Source organism: Dysidea avara, chromosome 8 (assembly GCF_963678975.1).
Source record: "Dysidea avara chromosome 8, odDysAvar1.4, whole genome shotgun sequence".
NCBI lineage: Eukaryota > Metazoa > Porifera > Demospongiae > Dictyoceratida > Dysideidae > Dysidea > Dysidea avara.
This window is the reverse complement of record NC_089279.1, coordinates 30,428,679-30,442,162: the sequence shown is the minus strand read 5'-3', so window position 1 is coordinate 30,442,162 and position 13,484 is coordinate 30,428,679. Positions and strand designations below refer to the sequence as shown.

Genomic DNA, 13,484 nt, shown 5'->3' with positions numbered 1-13,484 from the left:
GGAACATTATATTAGTTTTTAGTTTGGTCCTGTGGTAAGTGGCCACGCACTGGCCTTAATAATGAGGTGGCCCTATTAACAAAAATTAAATATATGTAATGGAAAATACAATTGGATTTGCTGGACCTGGCTACTAAGTGAGGTTTCACTGTATTACAATGTAGAAGTATCTAGTTGGAAGTGTAACCAATATAGCTACCAGAAAGTTGTTATGTAGAATGCACTACACCAATTCATATATTGTACAAGTCCAGTAATGATATATATTCGCAGTATTTTATTCTAGACTGTATTTGCAGTAAGCATGTAACTGAGTATTAATACAATGTAAACATCATAATTACATGTTGATAATTAAGATCACAGTATTGCATGAGTACAAGCTTGATAAAAAATAACTACAGCTAAAATAAAACTCCGCAGTCGCATAAACACTTCATAATATGAATAAGTACCAGTTGATAAAAGGTGAACATTAGAGGTAGCAACAAAAAAAGTCAGTGATGGCATAATTATATAAGTTAAGCAAAACAGCATTGTCCTTGGAGCTAACTGATTGCTGGTCTCCACCTACGCAGCAACAATACATTTTGATACAGCCTTCACTTGGTTAAGGAAGAGCAAAAGTTTTGCCATTCGCTGTGTAGAATCTGGTTTGGTTTGTTTTATGTAAGACTCAAGCAATTCCAAGCCAACATCTTGTACCAGTTCAATCTCCTTTTGTCCACTCGTAGTCAAGTTGTGTATGACTAAAGGGAAGAAAGACTATGACAGCAATACAAATCTGATATACTAACACTCACATGGATTCATCAGGGTTATCAATTTGAGATATGAAAGTTCTGACTTGTCTAACTGAATAACCTTCATTGAGGCCACACATTCCTTGATTATTTCTTCAGAAGCAATTGCTTGGTTGTCAGTCAGATACAAGTGATCAAGATCATCTGTCTGAAAATCAATATTATCTGTGGCAACATGGTACATAAGTTCCAGTGTATTTACTTCACTCCAAGTAGTTTTGATCAATTCAATTTGATCTTCAACAGGTAATTGGGTAAACATTGGTATTTCCTTTGCCCAGGATACCACACTAAGAAATGATCTCCTTGTGTTTTTTGGTGTTGTTCTGTCCGATAATGATGGAGTGAGTGGAACTACGTTGTTCTCTGCCTTCTCTGTTTTTGCAAGCATCTCTAATATTGAAGCTGATGTAACCTGCCTTTTTATGTCAAAATTAAATTTCCTGTTCACCATGTGGACAGGCATATAACTGAGTCTACAAAACGGAAAGGGCATACCTGACGTACTAACATTCTTTGGGGTTGTTTGACCCAGTTGCATTGAAGCAGTACTCTTGGTGCATCTAGATGATAACTTGTTCTCTTTAGTTAAAAGAGGCCCTCTTTCTTCTTGAACAGCTGTTGGAAAGAACAGTAGAAAAGACAAACTAAATGTTGTATTAAGATTATATACCCACAAAATTAATAAACATGTCACATAATTATGTTTATACAATTCTGATTAGCAAAGTAGTATAGCTGACTAAAAAACAAAAATACACAATACATGCATTTTACACTACATACAAAAACACTGGTTGACAACCTTTAACTCACAATATGTCTATAGCACATCATACAACAAAAGTTTAGAATTTCTCTGTCCAATGCTGACTACTAGCGTGTTAACATTACCATAGTAACAGTTTTTCATACCTGATGATGACATAATACACGCTCCATACATTAACCTATAGGAAACTTTACTACCTTGGTGAGAAACCCCAAATTTATAAGTTGTAGCCAATCCCTAACCAAATTCACTAAATATTTGGTATCAATTTATGCAGTGACAGAGGCTTATAATAAGACTCTGACCATGTTAATTGCTCAACAGGTTAACATGCCGAAAACACGTTTTTACAGGCATTCTGAACGCGTATATTTCATGATACAAGGTTCCTGTCTGGATTTCCCTTCATTACTACACAAATAACTTACACTTCAATCAAATTGCCTTCATTGAAGAATCTGATGAACCAAACCTCGTGCCCGTTAACCAAAGCATGCGGAAGTTAGTCAAGGAAGGCCATGTTATTGAATATGAAATGATATGTGGAAATCTGGAAAGGTTTAGATATGAAGCATAAAAATAATATCATAAAGTATGGTATACTGTATAGTAGGGATCATGGAGTTTTAGACTTTCTTGTCCCTCAAATTCACCCAAAAAACAGCCTCAGTTTTCCTTTAAAACAGCTTGGTAGTATTGGCTAAGCATAACTAAGTACAAAAATGCCTTCAGAGCAACTCTAAATCTTTCTAACAAATTTTTAAAACTTTTCTAGTTATTACAGAATATTCTACTAACTGATGCCTTCAGCCAAGCATAACTTGACAACGCATAAGGCTATGGCTATTTTTTCACTGTTAGACGTCCATTTTCACCAACTGCAGTACATACAATAGATGTATTGGGGACATACCTTTGTCCCCCAGTCCTTTTCACTGTCAATTAAGTCATAGTATTGCATAATGGCTTCTGTGGTGGTAGCTATTACGCTTACTGCCGTATCACCTGTATTTTCTGTAGTGATTTTCTTGTAGAAGATCAAGCATAATGGCCATTGCACTTTCAGTAATTGATTGTTGGGGTATGCACTGAGACACTATGTTTTATGACATGCCTGGTGTCATTCGTCCTTTTATGCGGAATACACAGGTTCATGAGTAATAACTATATACGAATATTAGGAAAAATTAATTCAATTAGGAATTACAGGAAAAAAGTAGGCCGGAAAGAAGGTAGCTCAAGGTTGCCTACACCTGCAGATATACTAGTAAATCCCTGACCCATCACTGAATTAGGGATTCTTGCTTGTTTACTTGTAACATCATTATGACTGGTGAACCCACACATACCACATCAAAAGCACAGAAGTGACGTTTTTGACTGAACGCGCACCCCAACTATCAATTCCGATTCGAAACTGAAGTGGCCATTACACCTTTTTAGCTGTCAGCCTGTTTCACAGCATTACAAACGAAGAATAGTAAGAGAAGCACCTCTGCAATCAGTCCAGTTACCATGGAAAACACAGATGATTCCCATTTACAAACGGAGGAAAGCTACTGCTCTACTGTGAATTGACAACTTGGGTAGTCAGTAAAAAGAAATGGGACACAAAGGACAAGCCTGTAGCCTTAGCCAAGGGCACATCAGCAGAGCTGTCTATGCAGTGGAACCTCTCTTATCCGGGAAGTCTGGTGCATACTACTGTCCGTATCTCAGAAATGTCCGTAACTAAGAATAACATGCTATTATGTTAAAGTGATTAACTTAAATACAAGTAATGTTGTTATTGCTCACTTAGCACTATGCAGTTTAGTGGGCAGAGGGGGAAGTCATTACAGAGCAGTCATGGTCACTCCCCTGGGCTGTAAAAATGCATTATCACCTAGCAACCACGTGGTAGTTATTAGCAGTAGAATAAACAAGCCATCAAACAGGTAAACAGCAACCTTTAGGCTCCCTCCTTGTGCTTTCATCTAGACCAAACTTCATTATGATCAATAAACTACAAGCCACATGACCAATTTGGACTGTCCAGACAATGGAGGTGCCCCTATAATAGAGGTCCGGATAAGGGGGGTTCCACTGTACCTACAAATATACTAATGGACATTCAATCCCTACAGTTCAGTCTATAATCCATAGGGATGAAATAACCATTATTTTATTTATTTATATAGGTAGCTAACTCTTTTTTAAAATTTTATTCTTTGCATGATCCCTAATCCAACTTACAATTTCTAATGATAATAATAGCTAGCTAAGTACAGTGGGGAGAAACAATTTTTTACCTTTCTTGTTCATTCCAATATCAAGACATTTCTGTAAGCGACAGTGTTGACACTTGTTCCTACTGCTCTTGTCAATTTCACAGCAATTGCTGCCTCTACACACATAGCTTGATGTGGTCCGGATGCTTCTTCTAAAGAAACTTTTGCAAGCTTCACAGCTGAATACACCAAAGTGCTTTCCAGAAGAGATATCGTTGCAGACACGGCAAAATTGTTGTACCGGTCTAGCAATTGGCGGAGTTGTGGAATCGGTAGATTTCAACGACGAAGGAGTCTTTTTGATCGACGACCAAGTTGGTAATAGCGGTTCACACAGTTTGGTATCTGCACTGCTGACATCTCGACTGGCCATCATGGAGTACCCTGGCTTTGAATCAAAGTTGCTTACGTAGTCGCTGGGCACATATTGATTGCCGTAGTCCTCGTCGTAGTCAAACCCACAGTCTGATGCAAAATCAGCCAGCATCCAGGGATCGTGTAGATGAACTTTGGCAGCATAGCTCCAATCATACCATTGAGGCGCATCATACGGTGTGGCTACTATCGGCGAATGCACATCGATGTCAACGGGCGAGTTATCCTCTGCAGCAAGCATCACGTTCTATCAGCAACTAACTAGGTGAGGTAAATACTTCGTGGAGCTTGCTACGCGCTATTTATACATTTGGTGGAGAAAAATTGACCGATCAATTACGTCACGCGCCTTTCCTGTTTACAGTCTCGTTAAAAATAATAAACAATTCCCTGTGTTATTTAATACAGGAAATTGTTTATTAATTTCATTGCTTTACAGGCAGAATTACAAAGATGGTGAGGTACAACTTGAATAAGACAGTTTACGATTAAAAGTGTTCTGAAGGACAAATGGCAATCAATGCCAAATCCTACAAAAACTACTTACAACTTCAAAATTAATCCTAATGCTGCAGCACATGTTGCTGTCAGACCTTCAGTGTTGCATGGTCACTGTAAAGTGCTAATAATAATAATAATAGTACAATAAACAATAACTACAACTTACAGTAAATGATAGTTACAAGTGTAAGGGAGCTTAGCACAATTACAACAAGGGTATACAATATGGAAAGTACAATTATTATTTGAATTTAAAAATGGTCCCATAAATAGTTCTTTAACTTTTGCTTAGCTAATTGTGTCAAAGGAAAGGGTAAGATCAATTATTGGCAGAGCATTCCATCACACGACCAATGTACTAGTCTCTTGAGATTTGTACCATGTGGCTTGGCCAACAGTCATTAAACCGTGCATTAAGCAACACGAGTAGCTGCCTGACTGGTGATCTATGGCTAGCCTCTACAACATGGGAAGTAACTCATGTCGTGTATAGTGCAGGTAGTATATAGAGTCTACACACTTTCCTTGATGTGATAACTCGATGCTTGAGCTTATTGCTATCATTGCTGAGCACCCATTAGCGCGAGGCACCAGGTGATCCTTGTCTGCAACAGAAGTATACACAATGAAGTGATGATATAAAGTAATCCAGTACTTTGGAGCCATGAATCTGTTGTCTGCAACAGAAGTACATGATGTAAGGTGTTGTGCAATGAAGTGATGATGTAGCTAAATGTGATTATGTGGCTAAATGTGATTATGTGGTGTGAATACTGTCTGAATAACTCAAACATCACACCACTGCCTTGTAAGGCAGTGGTATTTTGTTGATGTTTGTGGTGCCACAAGACTAAACTTTTGAGGTTTGAACACCAGTCTACTTGTCTTGTCAGCAACGGAAGTGCAAATGTAGCTATTTTTAAAATCTGTTTTACAGTTTACCTTTAACTTGTTGAGACTTCCGTGCTGTATACTTGACTAGATTTGGTGTGTACATTATATTATTACACCACTTTTGGAACTTTCTCCATGCATTACCATGGCACATTAGTCAAGCTAGAAAAGAATCTGATCAGGCAAAGTTTATGATAACTGTAGTGAAACATCTGAGTACACAATACAGTGTGAACATCGTATGCCATTGTTTTGCATTGCATATATACAATAGAGATAAATGGTCTTGAAATGTGTTTTGCAAAGTTGACATGTAGGGCCATAATTATAAATATTCACTGGTTCTGTGTCAGCTGCGATGAGCCGCTTATGTGTTATATTGACAAATTTTGTGGTAGCTCAGTAAACAACGTTATTGCTGGATAGTGCCAATGGCCAGTTGCATTAGAGTTCTCACCGACACAAGCCAGTTTCAATTTTTAAGTTGTCCATGCCCATGCCCATGCCCATGCCCACATCATGATTATATTCCATTCCCTGTACATGCAATCAGGGGATGTGTATCTATCACTGTTGAGCCCCTCACCTTTTCATTACAGGCTAAGTGGAGATTTGACAATTTGTAAGAGCAAAAGCCCCTCCCTACTACTGGGGCATTGGGATTTGTCTGATCGCCTACAATTACCCTGCTATTCCCTGCCACAGTAGAGGAATGCCTGCCATATTATAGGATGATTCAGGTTGTAGCAGCATGCACTGAAGCTGTCTGACTGTGAACTCTACTACACAAACAAGTGAACTCATCATGCACACACTTTAATAATAGATCACTTTATTTACAAAGGCATGAAGAATTTAATTGAGGATTGGCAATATATTTTCTAAACCACACATTGGTTCCCATAGCTACAAGTTTGTATGTTTTTGATTAAAATGAAACTTGAACCCAGAGCCTACTACAAGTACAAATTAGTACCAACATAGTGAAAATTGCATAAAAATAATATGGTTTCAAGAATGTATTACATATTGTGGTGAAGATTTACTCATAGAACATTTGTGCTTATGTAACTCAACTGTTTAGTTTGAACTGCTATCCTGTCTGGTCTGTGGCAATGCTAATGTGACTTTCAATAGTTATGTAGGCTGAATTTTATCAAAAGTCACAGTTCTAGATGAACTGATCAAAATTATCACAGCACAGCAAGCATGATTAAGGCTACACTGTTCAGTGGTTTGCCTTACTGATGTAAAACAGCATTTGAATGGAATACATAATAAAGCATGCAGTGTTTATAGCTGTGCTACAATTAAATCATTATCACTAATTACATTATGTCATATACAAGAAAAGAGCAAATGCTCTGATTGTCCTGTCATTTATCCCTAGACCATAACCACATTAATAAAACTAGCTTCATTGATTTGTGGCAAATCATGTACCAAATAATAGAAGTAATCCATCATCTGTGGTGATGTAATGGGTAATTTACTATCCAATCAACATTCTATGGCTTTTGGCTATTATCATGTATCTATTTTTAGTAGTGAAGGTGGCAGTCAACTGGAAGTAGTGGTTTCTGAAGCCTTTGAAAAGTGAACCATATGTCTCACCACTAGTTGTGTTATGTGATTGTTGTTTTTATGTACAGTGGAACTTATCTGGGCAGTCTGGTACATACTACATTGTCCATATCTCAGAAATCTCCATAGCTAAGAAATGCAAATCACATGCTAATAATATGCTGAAGTAACTGTTTTAAAGGAAACAATCCATTGTAGTGGGTTGAGGGGGAAGTCACTACAGAACATTCATGGCCACTCCCCTGGGTTATAAAAATATATTACCACCTAATAGCCAAGTGGTAGTTATCATTAATAGAATAAACAAGCCACCTAACAGGTAAACAACAGCCTTTAGGCTCTCTCCTTGTGCTTCATCTAACCCAAACCTCATTATTGTCAATAGACTACAAGAGATTTGACTAATTTGAGTTGCCTGGACAATGGAGGTGCCTAGATAATAGAGGTCCGAGGTTCCATTGCAGTGGCTGGTCTAGAAGGGTTACGGTAGTTTCGACAGTCTCGTGTGCCAGATGGTTTGTGTGGGGGCAGTAAATAAACCGTCTGGTCACTGTTGCACACATTCCCTGACAATTGCCGGAATGTTGGCAGAGCCAATCAGATCACTTCGCGGACTCTGTGACGAAACAAACACTAATAATTCAAATTCTTAGTGTAATAAAGAACTGAATCTTGGCTACAGATTACTTTTTTGAAAGTTTAACAATGCCATGGGCTTAGGATCTTTGTTTCCTTAGTACAGGGCTCTTAAAAGCATTGGTATCGAATGATTATGATTCACAATGGATTTGTGAAACAGTGGAATTGTTGAGGAAGACGATCAGCAATGTTTGAATATGTCACCAGGACATCTTGGTTTGCTCACAGAGGTGATTGAAACGATTATTACATCATCCTTGGTGCAAAACAATACCGTGAATGGTGTGATGTAATCTAATTGCATTCCAGTGTGTGTACAACCACAGATTATCGAGAGACCAGACAGTTTATTTGCCGCCCCCACACAAACCGTCTGGCACGAGAGACTAGTTTCGACAGAAACCCTCTTTCAGAATTTCACTTTTCTGCTTTTACACAAGCTGAGTAAACCACTCCTCTGTTGTAAATAGCTCTTTATTATTACAGTAACATTTATAACTTACAGAAAGTCTTCTCTTTCAACTCTGAGGCCAACTAGATCAAATGCACAGCAGCTCATCTAGATCCGCTCACTCGATAATTATTTTTTCAGGTGCTTGTTTCTGCATGAGTTCAAAATGAGAAAGTGAAAGAGAAGAGACCCTGATGAGGACTTAACCATTATCTTTCTTTGATAAAAGAGCAAGTAAGGATGTCTAAATGGCAGCACAATGGTGTAGCTACATAACCGTATAGCTCAGTCGAGCTCAGTACTATCTAGCTAATGCAATGGCTTTATCAGTTTAGTGGAGAAATGTATGTGAAATGTACTGAACACCTCCCAGAAACCCCCTTCCAAAAATCCTAGATCCGCCACTGAGGTGCCTCATTCCACGGCAGGAACTTATATTCTTGACACTTACAGAGATGCCAACCTCTGAACAATTTTAGGAGTGAGACCTCAAACACTACCAGCAATGTGGACCAGACTCAAGTGCAGCTCCAGGAATTTTGGTAGTGAAGACCAAAAAAAAAAAAAAAAAAGAAAGGTCGCTGCATCATAGATTCTCTATATCTATGGCTGCATGCTCAAAGTACAAAAATAAGCACAAAGAAGTTCAATTTTAAGCACAGGGCTAATTATGAAGCAGATCAGGCATGAGAAATGCGTGAGAAATAAGCTGAAAGAGTGAGAAACAGAGGGTTAGGCGTGAGTGCATGAGGTTACTAGCCAAAGAGTGAGACTCATGCCTAATGCGTGAGAGTTGGCATGTCTGCACTTAACTAGTTTATATTAAAGTTATTAGGGTTTGTGACTTTGTGTCCACATTTAATATTATGTCTTAATCGTGGGCGTGTCAGTGCTGCGGTAGTTTCTTGGCTGTGCAACTCACTACCATTAGGCCACTACAATGAGATAACTTGTTTCTCATCAACTTCTCATAGAATAATACATGCGGGCGGGCGGGTCATCTCATTATTTCACAAGCCATAGCATATTTGTACAAAACCAGTATAATAATCCTTTATTTTAGGTTATTGGCAGGGTGCACACCAAGCACAGGTGCACACTGAGGGTAAAACTCCTAGTGCACAGAAACTTCAACTTCAGTAAAAAAGCCTTTACGAGAGTTCCACCAGTCTTGGGGTCATGTACCATACCCCAGTACAGCGGCAGCAGCGGCAGCAGCGGCAGCAGCGGCAGCAGAAGGAAGCAGTGTTAGTACGTGTAGGCTGTTTAGTCTTACTAGGGGGAGGGGCTGTGCAAGCTTGTGGCAGAAGTAGCAACTGCTAACCTGCACATAGGGTACAGTACCAATGCTAGTGTATATATATATAGTCTAATGTACACTGTAGCACTCACTGTTGATGCCTTGGTGGTTGTTGATACTCCAGAAAGCACTCTAATCAATACAGAAGTAAAAAAACGGTTGATGAGAAACAAGTTATCTCATTGTAGTGGCCTTAGTCTTAGTACCACTGCATCCATGAAAAAAAAAAATTTACCCTAGTCGAAATTTTAACTTGCATATAATCATGTGAATACAAATGCACTGCACTGGCAGAAGGTAGAGTATATAACACAGAAACTATATATAGTTTTTATAATCAGGACACACAATAGTGTGTCGTATGGCCAAGTACAGCTACTGCGAATGCACAACAGACAAGTACGTATTTTACAGGAACCAAGAAAATGCTGTTTTCATGCATTCGTAGCTCAATAGTGCCTGAACTGAAATTAACCAGTTTGCTGTGAAAACTCTTGCAGGGTAGGTTCCAAATTTGAGTTGAATCTAGCTACCCAGCTATCACTGAGATATACGCATTCAAATTTCAAAGTTCAACTTATTTTCTTCGTATTCTTTTTTGCTACGTAAATTTTCTTTGCACACACTTTAGAAAAATTGAAATAACTCATGTGCTTTTGTCAATTTGGAGGGCAGTAAGAGAATAATGCAGTACATTTAAAGCCCAATTTTTGTACAGATCAAATATATGAACAACAGAATTATGCACGAATTTGAAAATTGCAAAAGCCATTTGTTGTCATGCCTACAGGGTAATCCGCTTGACATAATAACTTGAAAATTGGTCTGTATGTCATGTTACTATCATAGTGCAAACCTTTTGTGGGTTTGAAAGTGCTGAGAGCATTAGAAGATATGAAGCAAAACCAAACATGGGGAAAAAGCGTGATTAAGATACTCTAGTAGAACAGTCAGTCACTGAGAAGTAAAAAAAATGTTGGATAAAAGTTCTCCAGGTTTCGAACCAGGGACCTCCACATCTATATACCCAAGCCCTTTACCACTCTGCTACTACTATCAGTTACTCACCTCACTTAATTTTTACCTTATAACTGGTTTAGTACACTGGAATGATAAGTAACTCGTAGTCTGTCAGTGGAAATTCTAGAACATTCTATATACGGACTGGACTGAGGACCAGTTGGACCAGAAGTTCCGGCTTAGAAAGTCTTTTATGGACCAGGCCAAAAATGGTGTGGGTGCATGTGCTTTGGGTGCAGACACACATGAAAGCATTTTGTCAGCTTTAGTTGTGACATTTCGTGACTATATATGGTGGACAAGATCTAAGGCTGATTAAAAAGAGACAAGACCTAAGACTGACTAAAACGAAAGTCATGTGGTGATAGAAAGAGGTTGCTGACTCAGCTGAGAATGCTATTGTGGTCAACACCTCATACAGACTACCTTGCTCTGCCTTTAGCATCCACCAACTAGTATGATTGATAATAAATAGACTGTATTATTAATTATTTGTAATAAATTATTCAGAATTGAGTATATGGTATGTGTAAACTCAGATACCTCAACCTGTTAAGTGCACTCGGAGTGAGACCTGAGGTTAAAACGAGTAAAATTTGCTTACTTATGGGTGAGGTCCATTGGCTACTCCTCATTTTCATGTAATCTTAGCTCCATAGTGCTTGAACAGTATAATTAATTAACCATTTCTGCTGTGTAAGCTCCTTAGGGTAGGGCATCTCCCATTCTTAATTTGAGTCAAATCGGTCCAGCTATATGCACCTTCTTATTTTATGTAGTTCTTCATAAATACTACAGCCACATAATCTTTGACAATTCCTGTAGTAAAGGGAAAAAAGTTAAAGGAAGTACCAAGGCCAACCATAAGCTGGCTTTGGAACTTACAAATACAAAAGGAAGTGATATCCACGCCAAGCTGTGGAAAAAAAACATGGCCTTAAAAATCCTGGGTGAAAAAAGTTGTGAAATCAAAGGTGGTAGCCAACAATGCAGTGCATTGTTGAAATTTATTAGCATTAACATCATTGCAGCCATTTGTTTGCTGCACCTTTGATTTTCACAACTTTTTTCACCCAGGCTTTTTAAGGCCACACCTTTTTTCACAGCTTGGCTGTTTTGTGTGGATTATATTCAACAGTAGTTGTGGCCAAGTGGTTAAGGCAATGGACTAGAAATCCATTGAGTTTTATCCACGCAGGTTCAAATCCTGCCAACTATGTACTTGTTTATCTTATTTGTTTATTTCCTAGGTTTCATGAATGAGTTCACATTCACTGTATTCACTTATACATATACACTGCATATTTACACGTGTGCATGCACTATGTATGTATATACATACACTGTGGATTACTAACTGTGAACATTTTACATCTATAGATTGCAGGCAATGAAGAGGGAGCTGTGTGTTGGCTCCCTATCAAAAAATAACCTTTATGATACATACAAACTATGTGGCAAATTTCATGCTTTTATCCAAAAGTGCATAAAAAAAGGTCTTAGCACCCTAACTAAAATAATTCTCATCATACAAAAATTTCTTGCACCAAAATTTTTGCAGAAGATTGAGATACTCTAGTAGAACAGTCATTCTACGGAAGTATTTTTACAGGAAAAATTATTTATTTATTTATTAAGGCTTTACAGCACAAGTGCTAAAGATCTGTAGGCCACTTGGCTTAAAAATGTTTATGTTTGAAAAGTTGCAGAAAGAAAAAATAATCTATAACTGGACCTGGGAAACCTCGATCCTGCAGCCATACAATTTACACTCGAATGCTTACAAGAGTGAAAAATTTTGTGCAAAAATAAAGTTTTATGGTATGTACAGTTTACTGCATGTAATCACGTGGAGAAGTAAACCCTTGAACTGGTGTATGTACATGCCAACAGTTACCTAGTGTACAAGCACACAGCACCAGCTAGCAACAATTGCAATGCTGCATAACATGTCAAAACACGACATTAAGTACTCGTACACATGCGATAGCTATAGTCACTCAGTAGCTTGAAACAAAATTTTGTGTATGTGCATTGTACAGGTATTGCCATATCTTTTAACATTGCTTGAAGACATGTATGAGTGTTGTTTCTGAGCAAGGTATGCATGCTAAGCTATCTGTAATGGTCAACAATAGAAATATCAGAATCTCAGATCAAACATTTAAATTGTCACAGTTGTAGTTGTGCAGAATCCTGTCAATGTGTGTGTGAGTGTGGGGGGGGGGGGGGCATGTGTGTATACAGGTGTGTGGGTGGCGGTTGACTGGATGCATGTGTGTGTGTGTGTGTGTAGTGTGTGTGTCGCGCATGCAAGTGCATGTGCACCAACAAGTGATCAGTTCCATAAGGACACAATGCAAGAGCTATTTTTCATCCAAATAGAAGTGCATGTAATCCTGGACACTATAAAAACAGTCAGATGTGATGTTTCTTGAATGGCTGTGCTATTAGGGTGAGAGATTGATAGCCAACTGCTGCGGAATGTCTCAATAATATTATATACTTACTTTTGTTTTTACTGGTTTATTCCCCTTCTAGGTATTTCTATTCTGCAGATGAATTTTTCATGTTCACAAAACTATTCTAGCATAAGTAAAAGAGCCGGAAAGACTGGAATGCATCTGCTGCCAAGAATGTGCTATAAGTCAAGTAACACATTTAGCCTGTTCACAGAATAAAGGTTTGACCTTGTTACTAATAAACAGTAACAGTCTTCTATCATCAGTTGAAGTATTAACTTCATCAATAATTTTTGCAGGCCATACTGGAAGCTGGACAAAACTATTGTATAACTTTGTAAAAGATTGAGTTGTAGCAGTCATTAGAATGCTGATGGTAAAATATCTTAAAGAACAGGCTCACTTCTTGAGCT

General features: G+C 38.2%; 1 protein-coding gene, 1 non-coding gene and 1 pseudogene across 2 annotated transcripts in view; 1 reads left to right on the top strand and 2 right to left on the bottom strand.

Annotated features, from left to right (window-relative positions):
• Positions 1-13,484, bottom strand: part of LOC136263694 (uncharacterized) — a 191,001-nt gene that overhangs the window by 109,149 nt on the left and 68,368 nt on the right. The gene's annotated exons all lie outside the window — the stretch shown is intronic.
• On the bottom strand, positions 293-4,512 carry LOC136264336 (retinoic acid receptor RXR-alpha-B-like; annotated as a pseudogene).
• Positions 11,747-11,828, top strand: Trnas-aga (transfer RNA serine (anticodon AGA)). Its single transcript has one exon. It is a non-coding gene; the product is annotated as a tRNA-Ser (tRNA).